The sequence below is a fragment of the Trachypithecus francoisi genome, unplaced genomic scaffold (assembly GCF_009764315.1).
Source record: "Trachypithecus francoisi isolate TF-2019V2 unplaced genomic scaffold, Tfra_2.0 Lachesis_group8, whole genome shotgun sequence".
Lineage (NCBI taxonomy): Eukaryota > Metazoa > Chordata > Mammalia > Primates > Cercopithecidae > Trachypithecus > Trachypithecus francoisi.
In genome coordinates, this window is record NW_022681473.1 from 48,299,903 (window position 1) to 48,314,541 (window position 14,639).

Here is a 14,639-nt window from a genome sequence, read left to right on the forward strand (position 1 = left end):
GACCTTAACGAGATTGCAGTTGACGAAGGGGATGTGAGCACACTTCTGTATCCGTTTGCTGGTGTCCACTCCTCAATTCTGACTTTAACCCAGGTCCAGGTTGAGCCCCAGATGTCTGGTTATAGCAAGAACCAACAAAAACATTTTAGGATCTAGTATGAAACGGGTTAGGAATAACATCTTTTCCTAATGCCTTCTTGAACCTCCTGAACTGCCAAGATTCTCAACACGTCCAGAACGTCATTCAGATTATTATAATCGTATGTAGGGTTTGTGAGTCCATATGAAGTAGATGTGCCCAGACTAGTGTAGACGATGAGAACAAGTGTTTTGTTTTCTCCATCATTTACTTTTCTGCCTGCCTTGGTGTCTGTGGGAGTGTAAGCTGCAGCTAGCCCCTTCCTCTCCCTCTAACCCCTGGGCTGCCTTCAGGGCAGCTGGGTTCTCTAGAATTTTCCTGGTTATTTTAGGTTGCAGGCCATGGCCAGGGAACCATCTGTCTGCCCACAGTTTCATTCCAGGGGCCTGAAGGGGTGGGGGTGGGGTGGAGCAGACCCTGGCTCAGGCTCAGCCAGACAGGAGCCCATTTTGGCTTTGGGAATTTCCCACAAGGACAGCGGAGGACTCCCTGGCAAGTCCTTTCGTGTTCTTACCAAGGGTAGGAAAGAAGAAGCAAATTATTTGTCTAATCCCCAAATCACATTTCTGAGGCGTGGCAGACAAATGCTGGGAGCCCTCTGCTTCCGACACAGCATCAGATGCTGGGGTGTGCAAGGGACTTTGCCCATGTGGGTTGTGCACCGTTATGAAAAGAACAAAGAGACCTGGCTGGGGAAGACATGAAAAATGGCAGAGCCCCTCCCGGCCCGGTAAACACGCCATGGCTTTGCCACCTCCACTCAAAAGGCTACCACTTTCATTGCTCTCCTAGCAAAGAAACCTTTCTTCAGAGCCACTGGCGGGGTACAAAGGCAGAGTACAAAATGTGCGCACATCACAGTCCCTGCAATTCTGTTTGAACAAGCGTATTGATTGGGTCTGACCCTGTTACATTTTTTCCCTATTATTTGAAAAGGTGCATCTAAGTGTAGTGAATTGAACCAGTGGAGCTGAACTTTCCATGAAAACTTCTCAAGGTATTTCTTTAGTTCAAAGCTTTTGAATTTTAAAGGGCATTTTTAATATGAGTCTGTTGAGTATTCTCTGCCACAGCCCAACAAGGGATGTTAAATGCAGATGAGGCTGGAGCAGGGTGAGGAAGGGAGCGGACCTGCAGGGGAGGGTGTCTACCAGTCCAGGAAGGTCTGGGTTTTGGGGAGAAAGGCTCAGCCCCATGCTTTGGAGCAGCTCATGCAGACCCTAAAAGGGACCTCTCTGAGCACAAGGGCAACCGCTTAGCCACAGGGAAGAGGCTTCACAGCTTAACTTGAAGACTTGAACTGAGAGAGCCAGGAAGCACTTGCTGAGGGCTCCTCCAAAGGAAGAGGGTTTTGTCCTCATGCATAAGGGCCTCATTGCTGTTTACTTTCTCTCATGCTCGGCCCTAGAGCTGGGAAGGAAGGCAGGAGGCTGAGTCCCTTGACTGAGCTCACAGACAGACAGGAAGCTGCAGTAACTGTCTGCAGTCACCTATATCCTCCAGCCCCCGGGTGGACCTCACTGATCAGTTGCACATGCTTTCCCACTGAGCCCTGGGCTGCATCTCAATCCTTAACTGATCTGATGTCTTTGGATTTGGATGTGTTGCTAGTTGTGTGCGCCATGGCAGCAGTCCCTTTCGCCATCCTGTCCCAGGACCCTGGAACTGTCCACCAGGTCTCACTTTCCCCACACAGAAGGAGGCTCTCTTTGGGGGCACTGAGGGTGCGCGGCTCCTTTTGACTGAGCTCCTGGCTCATGCTGGTCTGAGTTTCTATTGCCCCTTGAGGCCTCTTGGGCATGGAAAGCACCTCCTTCCTAGACCCAGAATTCGGGTTCAGAGGCAGAATCATCCCTGGGAGGAGCTGGAAAGTCAGGTCCTGCACCGAGAGAACCCAGGGCTTGGACATCCCAGCGAAGTCCTTTCAGGATCTTTGCCAAATCTCCAGCCTAGAAGACAGTGGCCTGGAGGAGCACAGTAGGGTCAGAATCACAGTGAAAAGCAGTAGTTTCTGGGTCCCTCTCTGCCCACAACTGTGAGAACATCAACCCCTGCCCCCAGAGTCCTCTTACCTTGTCCTGGGAGCCCCCAGAGGTGTTCCATGTATGCTCTGAAATCCATTTTCTTGGTTGTTACTTTCAGGACTTTCTGCTGTTACCTGTGTTTCTTAGGGCCACACTGGCTGTTAGGCAAAATAAGGTCCCAGTGACAGTAGTAACTCAGATTTCATGGCCTCTGCCTCCTGCTGCTCACCATAGGAGTCTTCTGCTGTTGTCTCACCTGGTTATTCCCAGGAGCCCCCAGACTTTCCTCATGTGAACTCACAACTGTCCTCTCAAGTTTACGTTCTTCCACCTGCAGCTACTTGATGCCTACTGGCCATGACGCCTGGAACACGCTGGCTTTGTCACTGGGGATATGCTGGTCTCGCTTACTACTTGGCCAAAGTGTGCCCCGGGCATCAGCAGGTCCCAGTAATGGCCACTCATGCTTATAATTTAAGGTCCCAAGCATTAACTATATTTAGAGGAAAACTTGCTCACCAAAAGGTGATGGTCTCCTTGTAAACTGGCAATTGCTTAGAGCACAACCCTCACAAGATGTGATGATTTTCATGATCCTTACCAACAAGAGAACTTCTGTAAGACAATATCTGCTCCCATACACCTTGTTTTGGTAGCCAGCCTGTGGGCTTCTCCAGGGCTTTCTTTTGCTCAGTGCCCAGCTTATCACAGATGCTGACTGCTCGGGAAGGTGAGGTTGGAGTGACCGGGTGTCTACCTCTGCCTCCCACTTCCCCACTTCTCACTATTCTAGGAGAGCTGGCCCTGGGGCAACAAGGCAGAAACCCAGGGACGGTTCTGATAGATTGAACACATGTGAGCGTATAATGGACACGCTGAGCTGGGCACTGGGTTGGGGGGAGCGGGGAGGGTATGGGAGTGACAATCGTGGTTACACTCCAGCACCTCTTCCACCTCCCAGGAACTCGCCCACCACTGATGAATCTAGTCCATACCTGAATCTCCACTAACCTCGGGTCGGAATAATTTTTCAGGTGATTATTTTGGATAATAATAATTCTGGTTACATTTAGTGCTGCTTATCTATCAGGCACCTTGTGTTACTCTCTGTGGCAGATACAGTAACTACAGACAGATAACCATGTGTTCCTCCCCATCATGCTGCCACTTTAGACTCAAGCAAGGCCATATGTCCAGCTCTGGACAGTGGACCACAAGTTGAAGTGAGATGTGTCACATCTGGGCTGAAGCATTTAAGAACCAGTGCACTGTTTCTAGCTTTCTCTTGCCCTGCAGTGGCCACCTAGAAGCCACATGTTTCGGAGAGTGGAACTGCAAGATGCAAACTGACTTGCCCTAACTCTCCACTTTGGAAGGGAACTGCCTGGGAGAGGCCCCAAGATCCACACCTAACTTTGCATGGGTGAGAAATAAACTTTGATATATTTGTGCCCTGGGAGTTAAGGGTTTCTTTTCTACCATAGCAGAGTCTAGACTTCCCATACTCTAGGTATTATGATTCCCATATTATAGTTGAGAAAACTGAGGCACAATGGTCCCATGACTAGGCATTAGCTGAGTTGAAACTTGAGCTTGTATCCCACTGACTCCAGGGAGCTTTTAACCACTACATTGGCTGCTATTATCTTAGAGGAAAAAAAGAGAAAGAGAAGAGCTTCCTGGGGACTTATGGGAAGATTTTGATGGAGAAAGGGATGATGATCCTATAGAGCTGGATTCTGGGTCCTTGGAAAAAGAATAATCTCTGGAGAAATTGATGATGACACAGCCTGAAGAGAAACTTAGGTTCGGGAAAGTGCCTGTGTCAGTGCCTACTGTGTGATGAATGGAAACCCCCTCTGTGGCTGCGATCTGACAGCGAGCATGGCCTTGGGGGCACCTTGGAGAAATGCTACTTAGCACACTTGCCCCGGCCACAGGTCTTTGGGCTTTAGGACTTAGAAACCAGATTTGTCAGCTCTAAGAGTGGGGCTGTCTCTCTGGGCTACAGTCACACTGACCAGGCTTGGGAGACAGATGGAGAAAATTGGGTGAGAACTGAACTGCCAGGCAGATTGGCTACTGGTATTCACTGACGCTACTACTACCACCCCCAGCCCCACCTGGGGTTGGGATGCGTGTCTTCTTTAGACATGGAAGTTTCAGGACCAGGGCAGTCTTGGAGAGTCCTGGTGTTACTGAGCTATACCAACGTGAGGTACTATCTTCACGACAGGAGACTATGTCCCGCAGACCTGATGCTCATGTTCCTGGACTGGGGCTTCCTCTTTGGAACAGAGGAAGATGGCACTGCCCTTCAGGTGGCTCTTCTCTATGTGGCTATGACTGACCAGCCCCTCATCCACAGGTTGACACCATGGGAGGGAGACAGCCCAGTGCAGAAGTGACATGCACTGAGCCAGGCTGCCTGGAATCAAATCCGGGTTGCCAGCCCTGTGACTTGGGCAAGTTACTTCCCCTCTCCGCGCCTCCATGTCCTCATCTGGAAAATAAGGATATTTTTACCTACCTCAGTAGAGCTGTTGTGAGAACTAAATGAGTTAGTCCATGGAAAATGTTAAGAACAGTTCTTGCCCCTGTGGGAAGCATCAGAAGAAAAAATATGCATATTAGTTATTTACCGGCATTTAAGTTACAGTCATTTAATATGCATCGCGCTCTTGTTCTTTAATTCTTTATTTGTTTGCTTGTTTATTGACTGCTTCCCTCACAAGAACACAAGCTTCATGAAACCAAGGACACTGTCTTGTTCACTGTATTATCCCTTCTGCCTAGAACAATGTCAGCCACAAAGAGAGTGCTAAGAAATAATTTGTTCAACGAATGAATAAATGAATGAAGTCAAGGCCTGTTGGCCAGGGAGCACTCTCTCTTTTTGGGATGACTTGCCTATCTCTGCTCAGCTCTGTTATGTGTTTTATACTGTAGCCCCCAGAGAGCATCTCTCGCTTTCTTATTTTTAAGTCCCTTGAGTAGTAGATAACAGCAAGGACTGAGGAATTCCAATCTACCCTTATTAATTCTGTGACTCTAATTTAAATGCAGGTAAATGATAACCAATATGTATATTTTTTCTGATGCTTCCCATGGGGCTGAGAACTGTTCTTCGCATTTTCTGTGAACTAACTAATTTCATTCTCACAACAGCTCTACTGAGGTAGGTAAACCACTGGACTTCGTAAGCTTCAGTTTTCTCTTCTGAAACGTGAACATAATAAGACCTACCTTCCATGGTCCATTGTGAGGACTAATGGAATTCTCACACAATCCCTGGCTTGGGAGCACTCAAGAAGCATTCACTCGGTTGGTTTTGCCCTTAGGGACAGCCAGGCTCGATGTGGTTCTTCCACATTTAAACCCTGTAGCCTTTCCTGACTGGGCAGCATAAACAGGTTTGGGGTCATCTACTATCCCCCGACCTCTGTCTTCTGCCCTCCACTCTCTGCCTTCCATTTCAGACAGTCACCTGCTGTGGGTAGAGTGATGGTCTGGGGCTTTTGAAGTTGGAGTTTGCAAGGCCGGGCCATGCCAGGCTGCCCCCGTGAGCTCTCCAGCTGCAGAGGACAGCCACGTCCTTGGAGGCCGCCCCTCCAGCCCTGCGGCTGTCCACCCGACAGCAGATCAACCTGTGTGCCTCCCTTTGATGTGAGTCCTCAAACTGGAGCCTTGTGCCCTGCTCTGAGAACCCGAGCTTTGAAGTTGGCCTATAAACTGAGCTTTCAGGAAAAAAGTTGTCTGTTGTGCCTCAGAGCACGGCCGGGCCCTGTAAAGGCACGCGGAGTGCCATGAACACCTGATGAATAATTCTTTTTGGGCCCAAGAAAGATTCATTCCATTTAAAGGAGAGGAAAATTCCCTTGACCTTTTCATTGAAGTTCTGGGGGTGGGGCTTGGGGGGGGCCACTTAGAGAGGGTTTTTGTGTCTTCTCACTGAAGCCACATGGAGCAGGCAGGTTGTCTTTAAGAGCTGAGCTCCAGTGACTACTCCAAAGGGCTTCCTATCCCTGACTCCTGACCCCAGGTCCGCTCAGCCAACACCCTCTTCACACTCCCTGCCTCCCACCATGACTGAGGGAGAAGACTGGGTCCTCTTCCAGAAGGAGAGGTCTCTGCCCTCTCCACAGCAAACCATGTTGGAAATGGCAAGGCTTACGGACTCCGCTGCCTTCTTTTCCTTTCAGGGCCTGGCGTGGCAAAGGGGTGAGGCAGATATGAATGTGCCTGGATTTCTCACCTGAAGGACCCCCCGAAAGCAGGCTGACAGTTGCTGACAGTTGCCGAGTGCTTTTTCTTTTGTGCATGACTAGATGATAGGATGTAAGTTTGTGTGTAGTTTTCTGAGATCATTCATTCTTTTTTTTTTTTTTTAACTTGGAGATGGAGTCTCCCTGTGTCACCCAGGCTGGAGTGGGCAGTGGTGTGATCTCGGCTCACAACAATCTCTGCCTCCCGGGTTCAAGCGATTTTCCTGCTTCAGCCTCCCGAGTAGCTGGGATTACAGGCACATGCCACCGTGCCTGGCTAATTTTTGTATTTTTAGTAGAGATGGGGTTTCACTATCTTGGCCAGGGTGGTCTTGAGCTCCTGACCCCAGGTGATCTGCCCGCCTCGGCCTCTCAAAGTGCTGGCATTACAGGCATGAGCCACTGTGCCCGGTCAAGACCTTTCTTTATGGCAAAATGTAACATACATATAGAAGGTACACACAAAAAAATGTTCAGCTCAGTGAGTGATCAGAAGGCAAACACCCGCGTAACCACTCTTCAGTCAAGAAATAGAAGTGTGCCAGAGCGCTGGTCCTGCCCTTCCCTGCTCAGGAGACCCTCCCACTCCTGCAAGGGATAAGCACTCGATGGACTTTTGTGGTAACTACTTACTTGCTATTTACGATGTTACTGTCTAAGCAGACATCACAAAATACAATAGCTTAGTTTGATCTGTTTTCTGAAATTTCTACAAATAGAATAATTTTCTCAAATAGAAATTCCTTTATGTCCAACTTTTTTTCATTAAACATCATTTATATTCATTTGTGTCACATTTAACTATGTTTCACTCATTTTTGCTGCTGTACACTATAGTATTCCACTGCATGGATATCCAACAATTATTGATCTGTTTTACTGTTGAAGGACATTTGGGCTTTTACAAATAATGTTATTGCTATTACAATAGCATTATTGTAATATTGCTATTACAAATAATGCTGCTATTAACATTTCTATGCATGTCTGTTGGTGCACATGCTAAGTGTAGAGGTGCTAGGTCAGAGGGTAAGCATATCTTCACGTTAGGTAGAAAATGCCAAACTGTTTTCCAACATAGTGGTACTAATTTATGCTCCCACCATCACTATATGATTTGTTGTTCATCCTCATTGTGGCAGCCAGCTTCTGAAATGGCCCCCAAAGATCCTCACCTCTTGGTATTCTAATCCCCTCTTCTTAGGTGTGGGCTGGAGCTAGTAACTTACTTCTACTGCATAGCATGTGACAGAAGGTAATGGATGTCACTTTCAAGATGAGGTTACAAAAAGGCCTCTATCTTGGGCACCCTCCCTTGCATCCTCACCTGCTTACTGTGAGGGAAGCCCTGTAGTGAGCTAGCGGAAGGAGGTCTACCCAGCAAGGAACAGACACCTGACCACAGCCAGTGAGGACCTGAGACCTGCCGCAATCACCTGATTGAGCTTGCAAGTGAGTTATCCCCCAGTCAAGTCTTGGGTGACTGTAGTCCTAGCTCACACCTCCATCACAGCTTTGTGGGAGACCCTGAGCCAGAGACACTCAACTAAGCCCCGATTCCTGACACATGGAAATGGTGAGATGATAAATGGTTGTTGTTTTCGGCCATCAAGTTTTGAGGTAATTTGTTACACAGTGGTAGGTAATATACCCACCAAAACTTTTCATTATTTTAAAATTTTAGCCATTTTGATGAGTATGAAGTAAGCTTAACTAGCATCTTCCTAACCATTAACAGAGTCGAGCAGCTTTTTAAATGTTCCTTGACCACTTGGATTTCCTTTTTTGTAAAGCCTGTCATGTCTTGCCATTGTTCTATTGAGTTGTATATCTTTTTCTTAGTGATTTGTAGGGATTCTAGATTTCTAGGGTAGGTGGGGTTACCACCAGAAAACAGAGCCTGAGGCCAGGGCTTGCAGGCAGATCATTTATTTGGGAATGTCCTAGGGAATCGCAGTGGAAAGGAAAGGAGAGGAAACCAGTCGAAGGGTGGCTTCTCCAGAGCTGGTCACGGTTATGGGAAACTTGGATTCAGTTTCACTGAGACCGTCCTTCTGAGGGGCCATGTAAAATGCACCTCAAAATTATCCACTCGAGATATGAAAGAAGGGAGCCTTTCTTTCATATCCTCTAGCTCAGGGCCCCTATTGGCCAAGAGGTCCCCATGGGGCATTAAGCCCCTCGCTTTTCCAGATCATACATACACATGTGAGTGATTCCCACATGACCCCCACACTGGGGCCACTGAGAAGCCCTGGGGCAGAGGGTGAAGATGCCATCCACTAGCAGTGATAGCCATAGCAGAGGAAAACGTGGCTGAGAGGATGTGAGGTGGAGTGTGGGAAGTATCTGCCCCACAACCTCTTAGGGATTGGATGTAAATATCTTCTCCCCTCTGTGGCTTGCTTTTCCACTCTCTTCATGGTATCTTGATGAATAGACGTTACTAATTTTAAGGTAGTAGAGTTGATAAATTTTCTCTTTATAGTTTGTGGGGTTTTGTGTTCTGTTTAAAAAGTCCTCTACTGTCTGGGTGTGGTGGCTCACGCCTGTAATCCCAGCAGCACTTTGGGAGGATGAGGCAGGCAAATCACCTGAGGCCAGGAGTTCAAGACCAGCCTGACCAACATGGTGAAACCTTGTCTCTACTAAAAATACAAAAATTACCCAGAGGTGATGGTAGGCATCTGTAATCCCAGCTACTGGGGAGGCTGAGGCAGGAGAATCACTTGAATCTGGGAGACGGAGGTTGCAGTGAGCCAAGATTGCACCACTGCTCTCCAGCCTGGGCGACAAAGCTAGACTCCATCTCAAAAAAAAAAAAAAAAAAAAAAAAGTCCTATATTTAAGTCATTATTGTTTTGTCTTTCACAGATTTACAGTTTACCTGGAATTGATTTTTAGGTAAGGTATGAAGTGGGTGTCAGGTTTCATTTTTTCCAAATAGATATCTAGCTTACTGAAGAATCTATTACTTCCTACTGCTGTAGAATGCCACCTTTGTCATGAATCAAATATATATGTGTGCAAATCTATTTGTGGGCTGTTTTTTTCTACTTTATTGTCTATTTGTCTAGTGTGCCAATATCATGATATTTTAATTACTGGAGCTTCATAGTAAGTTTTGATACCCAGGAAAGCAAGGCTTCTATCTGTCTTGTTCTTATTCTTCACAAGTGTCTTGGTTAATTTTGGTCTTTGCATTTCCTCATAAATTTCAGAGCCAACTTGCTAAGTCTTCCCCATTACTTCCAATTGGATTTCAAAAAACTGAGCTGCATTGCATTTAGATGACTTTGGGGCGAACTGCATCTCTACAATATTGAGTCTCCTAATCCATGAGCATGGAATCCTAATCCATTCATTTATTTAGGCTTTTAAAATTTTCTCTCCAAAATGTTTTATTTTTATTTTATTTATTTAGAGGTGGGGGTCTCTCTCTGTCACCCAGGCTACAGTGCAGCAGCATGATCATAGTTCCCTACAACCTCGAACTCTGGGGCCCAAGGGATCCACCCACCACAGCCTCTCAAGTAGCAGGGATTACAGTTGCAAGCCACCATACCCAGCCTCCAAAATATATTATAGAAAAAAAGCATTCTGCTTTTATCAATGGTGGACAAGAATGCTTTGAACCAACTTTTCCACTGAGAACAAGGAGAAAAGTAGGCTAAGATTTAAAGACCATATTTGAAGCATTGGAGAGCATTTGAAGCACTGCTGTCAACACAGTAAAAATTTGTGGAGCCAAGATCCAGAGGAAAGGAAGAAAGGTAGGGGGTGTGAGCTCAGCATTTGACGCCACTTTTCTTTCTTTTTTTTTTTTTTGAGACGGAGTCTGGCTCTGCCGCCCAGGCTGGAGTGCAGTGGCCAGCTCTCAGCTCACTGCAAGCTCCGCCTCCCGGGTTCACGCCATTCTCCTGTCTCAGCCTCCCGAGTAGCTGGGACTACAGGCGCCCGCCTCGTCGCCCGGCTAGTTTTTTGTATTTTTTAGTAGAGACGGGGTTTCACCGTATTAGCCAGGATGGTCTCGATCTCCTGACCTCGTGATCCGCCCGTCTCGGCCTCCCAAAGTGCTGGGATTACAGGCTTGAGCCACCGCGCCCGGCCGACGCCACTTTTCTCCTCAGGTGGATTGTCTAGCCCAAAAGCTGCAGCAGAGAGCCCAAGAAGCTGCTCAGCAGCGATTTGACTCCAAGCAGCTGTTCTTTGATAGACTCCCATAGTTGCACCCTGTTCATATGCCTAGCAGTCAGCCAAGCACCCAAGTGGGTATCTTTGTACAGATTTCGGGGGCTCTAGAGTTCCTTCATCTCCAGTACTCTTTCCTTCAAATCCCAGTCACCTCGACAGCCCTTAATGCTGATCTCTGTTTCTTCTGCCCAGTGAGATTGTTGCCACTTCAGTTTGGACTTGTTTCCTTTGCAGTGGTTTGGAAGTGGCCTAAGGAAGAAATCTGGGTTGAATGTAGGACTCTCCTCATGTGCTTTCCTTCTCTCAATGATCGTAAGTCCTGAATAGGTTGGCCAACACAAATTTCTTTGCTTTATTCTTGAAGAATATTTTCACTAGGTATGGGACTCTGAGTTGGTGGTTATTTTAATTTTTTTTTTCAGTGCTTTGAAGGTATCACTACATTTTATTTTTATTTTATTTATTTAGAGATGGGGGTCTGGCTCTGTCACCCAGGAAGTTTCTGGCTTCCTTTGCTTCTGTTCAGAAGTCAGTTGTCCTGGCTGGGCATGGTGGCTGACACCTGTAATCCCAGCACTTTGGGAAGCTGAGGCAGGTGGATCACTTGAGCCCAGGGGTGCGAGACCAGCCTGGGTAATAAAGTGAGACCCAGTCTCTACAAAAAAATCTAAAACATTAACCGGGCATGGTGACATTTGCCTATGGTCCCAAGTACTCGGGGCTGAGGTGGGAGGATTGCTTGAGCCTTGAAGATCAGGGTTGCAGTAAACCATGATCACGCCACTGTGCTGCAGCCTGGGTGACAGAGCAAGGCTCTGTCTCAAAAAAAAAAAAAAAAAAGTCAGTTGTCCTGTTTTTGTTCCCTTAATTGTAATGCATCTTTTTTCTCTGCATTTATTTTTCTTCTTGTCTTTGGTTCATGGCATTTTTCCTATAATATGCCCAGGTGTGATTTTTCTTTGTTGTGTTGTTTTCTTGTTGTTTTTGAGACAGAGTCTCGTTCTGTCACCAAGCTAGAGTGCAGTGGCACGGTCATAGCTCACTGCATCCTTGAACTCCTGGGCTCAAGAGATCCTCCTGCCTCAGTCTCCTGGGTAGCGGGACTACGGGCATGCACCACTACACTTGGCTAATTTAAAAAAATTTTTTGTAGAGACAGAGTCTTGCTATGTTGCCCAGGTTGGTCTTGAACTTCTGGCTACAAGCAGTCCTCTCCTGTCAGCCTCCCAAAGCGCTGGTATAATAGGCATGAACCACCTTCCCTCACCTAGGTGTGGTTTTCCTTGTCTTTATGCTGTTTAGGTTTTGTAGGGATTCTCAAACCTGTGGGTGGGACATTTTTTGTCAGTTTTGAAATATTATCATCCATATTCTTTTAAAATTTGATTTTCAGCCAGGCATGGTGGCACATGCCTGTAGTTCCAGGTATTTTGCTGACGCAGGAGGATTACTTGAGCCCAGGAGGTTGAATCTAGCCTGAGCAACATAGTAAGACTCTGTCTCTTAACATTTTTCTTCAAATTGATTTTCTTTATACTCTCTTTTCTCTCTTTCAGGAGTCCCTCAATTATTTGAATGTTAGACCTTTTTACTCTCCATTATGCAAGAATCCATTACACCATTGTGAGAAAGATTTGACAAATCAATTAGTCTTTTCTCTTGCCGAAGTGCTTCTCCCACTCAAATTCTCCTGTACTCTGAAGCAATGTCTGTTTCTATCAGCAGTGGCAAAACCCATAAACCTTCTTGGAATTTGGACAGTCACCTTTTGTTTCAAGAACATAGGACAAAAGATGTGGAGATTTTTCCTAGTCGCAAGGTTAAATGTTTAAAGTTATAGGCTGCACTATGCCTGTCCTAAGTGCCAGGTCCTGAGTGACCAAGGGACCCACATGCTCTTGGATCAATATGCATGTGTTCTTGATATGCAGGGCCCTCTAAAGCATGGGTCCCTGAGGCAGAAGCCCATCTTACCTGAGTTTAAGGGCGGGTTTCTCATTCTCAACATTATTGACATTTGGGCCAGATAATTCTTGTTGTGTGGGGCTGTCCTGTGCATCAAAGGATGGTTAGCAGCATCCCTGGTGTCTACCCAACTAGATACTAGTAGTGCCTCCCAGCTGTCACAAACAGAAATATCTCCCAACATTGCTAATGTTCCCTGGCCAAGGCAGGGAAAGTGGGTGGATCACAAAATTATTTCTGGCTCAGAACCATGAGCATAAGGATAATACTCCAGACAGGAAAGGCCTATGAAGCTCCAGTAATTAAAATATCATGATATTGGCACACTAGACAAATAGACAATAAAGTAGAAAAAAACAGCCCACAAATAGATTTGCACACAGATATATTTGATTTATGACAAAGGTGGCATTCTACAGCAGTAGGAAGTAATAGATTCTATTACTATACTATGATCTAATATTGCAGCTTAAGCAATATCAGAGGAGGCCGAAGCAGGCAGATCACTTGAGGCCAGGAGTTTGAGACCAGCCTGGCCAACATGGAGAAACCCCATCTCTACTAGTAATACAAAAACTAGCCGGGTGTGGTGGCATGCGCCTGTAATCCCAGCCACTTGGGAGGCTGAAGCAGGAGAATCACTTGCACCTGGGAGGCAGAGGTTACAGTGAGCTGAGATGGTGCCACTGCCCTCCAGCCTGAGCGACAAGAGTGAAACTGTGTCTCAAAAAGAAAAGAAAAAAGGAAGATATAATGAAATGTGAGCTGGCAGAACTCAGGAAATTAAAAAATAATCACAAAAATGAAAATGGGAATGATGGGGTATACAGTGTTTGAATCATAAGGGGAATAAGGAACAGGAATTCTAAAGAAAAATAACGTAGAGATAGGAAATGACACATGCACATAATTGGAGTTCCTAAAGTAGAAAACGTCCATTTTCTATTTGTATAAATGAAAGCACTGAGAATCTTTGCTCACATGATAAAAAAGTCAGTAATAGGTTTTAGAAATGCCAATCTCCCGAATTCTTAGGCCAAAAATCAGTGATCTTTCATCAAAATTTATTTTTAATAAATTAGCTGACAATTCACTTGTCTGATAGTTTCATTGAGGGCATCTGACAGATGACAGAAACCATCTGACTTGCAAAGGGAGTCATTCAGGCCTCAACGTAAACACGAATGTTTCAAGTTGTCCCTTTGTTTGGACCCATGAAATATTTTACTCTCTGGGACAATTAGACACAGTAGGTGTGGCATGGCTGAGCGGTATTGCCTTTCCTCTAGTGGGAGAAAGGCTGTGAAATAAGAGGTAGTTGTTTTAAGGCAGACCAATTTAGGAACAAATATATATTGATGTACAGGATTGGGAAATTCTCTACGGAACCCCTTCATGTACTCAGAAGCGTGTATATCCTACTGGTTAACAATGCTAAGTACTGCTAGCAGGTCAAGGGAAGAATTTACAAGTACTTATGTTTTAGGACAATGTCAATAATTGATTTGATGAGTTTTCAGTGCTCTTGTGTCAAGGGTGGGTAGAAGCCACATTGGAGTGGATTGAGGAGGGAGGGGATGGAAGTAAGAAATAGAGGCAGTAATAGAAAAGTTTCTAAAATTAGATATAGATGAGAGAATTACACCCAACATAGGTGGTACCTAGGAGCAACTTCTTTTTTTAAAAAAGATATGAAATACTTGAACAAATGCTGAAAGAAAAGGATCACAGATTAAGGGAGAGATTGAAGACTCAAGGGAAGATAATAAGCACTGCATTCACAAGGTTTAAAAGATTCAACAGTAGGCTGGGTGTGGTGGTTCACACCTGTAATCCCAACACTTTGGGAGGCCGAGGCAGGAGGACTGCTCGAGACCAGGAGTTCAAGACCAACCTGGGCAACATAGCCAGTCTCTACAAATTAAATTAGCCAGGTGTGATGGCACACACCTGCGGTCCCAGCTACTCAGGAGGCTTAGGTGGGAGGGTCTTGAGCCCGCTGAAGTTAAAGCTGCAGGGAACCATGATCGTGCCACTGAACTCCAGCTTGGG